General features: G+C 34.9%; 1 long non-coding RNA gene across 1 annotated transcript; it reads right to left on the bottom strand.

Annotated features, from left to right (window-relative positions):
- Positions 1-59: 59 nt before the first annotated feature.
- Positions 60-3,287, bottom strand: LOC127988463 (uncharacterized). The gene is made up of 3 exons (XR_008161670.1): positions 1,304-3,287; positions 1,112-1,188; positions 60-1,004 (listed from the first exon to the last, which is right to left on the bottom strand). It is a non-coding gene; the product is annotated as an uncharacterized LOC127988463 (long non-coding RNA).
- Positions 3,288-4,212: the final 925 nt, after the last annotated feature.

Below are 4,212 nucleotides of genomic sequence, written 5' to 3'. Positions count from 1 at the left end.
ATATTTTATTTTTTCCACTAAAACAATTTAGTATTAGACTAACAAATTGTTTATTTATAATACACATAATATATTTGTGAAATTTCTATCAATTTATTTAAGGATGGAAAATTAAACTGATCTGTTTCAGGGAACAAAAATATTACAAATAATTTCAAATCAAAATGAATATATTTAAACACACTCTTAAGAAATTTAGTAAGTTTACTCAATTAAAACAACGTACCCCTCCCCCAGCCTCCGCTGTCCTTCAATACCCACCAGGTCTGGATTTGTTACATTAAAAAGCTTACGGTTTTCAAACTTTTGAACGATATTGTATGTGATCTAGGTTTCAGTGCACTAGAATGATTTTACAATGGAGCAGGCCTTAAACTGTCCGACTCCCTACAGTGGGAGCTGATTAAAACGCACCAGTCTATGTTATGTCCACGCCATTTTAAATACTTTTGCATGGCGTATTTGTAGTGGTGATTTAAGAGCTCATACTTGAGTTCGTGTAGTAATTATGATGTTTTACAACAACGTGACAGCTTTTTACAAGAAAGAATGTTGTCATTTGAAAGTTCATAAATGATGTGTTCCCTTTTGACAAGCCACTGACCGCAAAGGGGAACCTGTACAAAATCGTTTTCCATTGGGCATGTATAGTTATAGTTGCTGGACCACGGTACACTTATCGTTAGACTTTCAAATGGCGGTTGAAATAAACGGTGATCCAAATAGTACGAACGTTAACCCACTCCAAAAAAAAAAAAAAAAAAAAAAAAACTAACATACATATGGCTACCCCACTAACTAACTTCGAAAACTACACTGTTATGTACACGTACACACGGTCAATGTTTAATCAACTTTTGAAAACATTTTTGCAAATATACATAGTTATAAAAGGACTACGTTACTTACAGGAAATTCGAGTAATGCTGTTCACGTCGTTGCTGAGAAAAGCAGTCCTTCAGTGACAGGTGCCTCTTGTTTGAGCCGCGAAACTTGTTAAACTTCTTAAGATAACGCAAAATACAAACACAATTGTTAGGAAATCCTTAATTAACTTCTGAATTAAACATTACAAACATAATTAGTATTAGCTGGCTAAATTATAACGTACCACGATATGAGAGGAGTGCGGGTCTTGCCGTTGCTGAGGAAAGCCGTCCTTCAGGTGACTTCGATTAAGCTACGAAACTTGTTGAATATGACGTAAAATACAAAGACAATTGTTAGGAAATGCTTAATAATTATTAACTTTTTAATAAAGTGTTACAAACGTAAGTAGGATTAGCTGACTAACGTTACTTACCAGGAGCTGTGAGGTGTATGGCTAGTCGACGTCGCTGCTGAGGAAAGCAGATTTTTTTTTCCTGCGGAGCTGCACACGTGATCACTTTAGCCGCGAAATTTACTCAATTTATTTAAACTGTCATTTATTAAGCTGGAACTTTATTTAGGAAAATTGGTTGGAAATACTTAATAAGTTTAGTTTCTAAAACAGATCAGTACAAGTAAATAATTATCAAATATTTCTATTAGAATTCACCAGAAATATTGAAGGAATATAAAAAATATAATTAGTTAGTTAAATACTTATTTATTTTCATTACATAAACTTAAATAATATATGTAAATTTTAGAGAAATTATTTGTTGGATTTTTAATTATTCTTTTTAATCTGACCCACTCAAAATATCACTTAAATGATTTCAAAAGATTTTATTAAGTTAATATAGCTCTTTATTTTTGTGAAATTTACTAAGCCACTGAATTATTTTTTACAGTGTACTATAGGAGAGGAAGAATTGTATAAACTTGTTAAATCATCTAAACCAACAACATGTATGTTAGACCCCATCTAAGCTCCTAAAATAGGTGCTTCCAGAAGTCATAGATCCTCTTCTAACTATTATTAGTTCCTCATTTTCATTAGGATATGTCCCCAAAACCTTCAAACTGGCTGTTATTAAGCCTCTGATCAAAACACCACAACTTGACCCCAAAGAACTAATTAATTATAGACCAATCTCAAATCTCCCTTTTCTGTCCAAGATACTAGAAAAGGTGGTATCCTCACAATTATATTCCTTCTTAGAGAAAAATGGTGTCTGTGAGGATTTCCAGTCAGGATTTAGAGCGTATCGTAGTACTGAGACTGCTCTCCTTAGTATTACAAATGACCTGCTCTTATCATATGATCGTGGTTTTATCTCTCTATTAGTTCTATTGGATCTTAGTGCTGCGTTTGACACAATTGACCACAACATTCTTTTGCATAGACTTGAACACTTTGTTGGCATTAATGGAAGTGCATTAGCATGGTTTAAATCTTACTCATATGACCGCCATCAATTCGTAGCAGTGAATGAAGAGGTATCATATCGATCACAAGTGCAGTATGGAGTACCTAAAGGCTCAGTACTAGGGCCGCTACTCTTCACACTCTATATATTACCCTTGGGAGATATCATCAGGAAACATGGTGTTAGCTTTCACTGTTATGCTGATGATACTCAGCTCTATATTTCTTCGCTGCCTGGTTAAACACACCAATTTGAAAAACTAATGGAATGCATAGTCGAGATAAAAAATTGGATGACAAGTAATTTCTTACTGCTAAATTCTGAAAAAAACAGAAGTGTTAATTATAGGACTTAAAAACTCTGCATGTAATAACCTAGAACACTGTCTAAGACTTGATGGCTGCTCAGTCAATTCTTCGTCATCAGTTAGGAACCTAGGTGTGCTATTTGATCGCAATCTTTCCTTAGAAAGCTACATTTCTAGCGTTTGTAAAACTGTATTTTTCCATCTCAAAAATATATCGAATTTAAGGCCTATCCTCTCAATGTCAAATGCAGAAATGTTAATCCATGCATTTATGACCTCAAAGGTTAGATTATTGTAATGATTTATTAGGTGGTTGTTCTGCATGCTTAGTAAACAAACTACAGCTAGTCCAAAATGCAGCAGCAAAAGTTCTTACTAGAACCAGGAAGTATGACCATATTTGACCGGTCCTGTCAACACTGCACTGGCTCCTTATCAAACATCATACAGATTCATACATCGTGCTTATTACTTATAAAGCCCTGAATGGTTTAGCACCTCAGTATTTGAGTGAGCTCCTTTTACATTATAATCCTCTACGTACGCTACGTTCTCAAAATTCAGGCAATTTGATAATACCTACAATATCAAAATCAACTGCGGTTGGCAGATCCTTTTCCTATCTGGCGCCTAAACTCTGGAATAACCTACCTAACATTGGGTCTCATTCACTAAATATGCGTAGGCACAGATTTTTGCGTGAAATGTGCATACGGACGTTTTCACAAATAAATCATTATTCATCAAAAACTTTCGTACTAAAATTTATCCTAAATGTACGAAAAGATTCAAGAACAACTTATACCACACGTACGCAATAATCATGTACAACCGGGGCCTTATAAGCATGTGTTAAGAACCCTACATATAATTAGATTTTATTGATAAATTATAATTACAGTTCCAATTTGATATATGCACACACACACATATATATATATATATATATATATATATGTATATTAGAGGTCCAAACAACAATCACCTGATCTATCCTTATATAAACGGTGATTAAAGGTCCCATTTTATGCGCTTTTTTGAAGCTTTGATTGTGTTTACAATGAGCAATATAACATGTGTTCATGTTTCGCGTGTAAAAAAACAGTATTTTTCACACAATTCACCTATCTGTATACTGCTGTTTTCACTGTCACAAAAACGGGCTGATGTCTTCCTTGTTCTATGAAGCCTCTCCTTCAGAAATACGTAACGGGTTCTGATTGGGCCAGCGGTACCTGTGTTGTGAGCAGGCTGCCCTCCTGGTAACACGATTGGGCTAGAACACACGTGCTGGAGATGTATTTATAGTCGCAGGAGGAGCATTTTTACTGACGAGATGCGCATGAAAACCGCATTTGTTTTTTTGCACAGCCCTAACATCTAGTTAACAAAGCTAAACAGCGTTGCCCTTTGTGTAATAAGTTACAGAAACTGTTAAACGCACCAACTTAAATAATAAAAACACTTACCAGTTGTGGTCCATAAACAACGCCTTCTCCAGACAAAGAGGGAACTGCTCCATCTTTCAAGAATAATCTTCGTGCAAATCCAGCATTAAACTGATTGAGATTGAGAAAGTTGTCCTCAGCAAGCTGTCCTCAGCAAAAT

The sequence above is a fragment of the Carassius gibelio genome, chromosome A5 (assembly GCF_023724105.1).
Source record: "Carassius gibelio isolate Cgi1373 ecotype wild population from Czech Republic chromosome A5, carGib1.2-hapl.c, whole genome shotgun sequence".
Classification (NCBI taxonomy): domain Eukaryota; kingdom Metazoa; phylum Chordata; class Actinopteri; order Cypriniformes; family Cyprinidae; genus Carassius; species Carassius gibelio.
The sequence above is the reverse complement of the archived record's forward strand: the minus strand, read 5'-3'. Positions and strand labels throughout refer to the sequence as shown.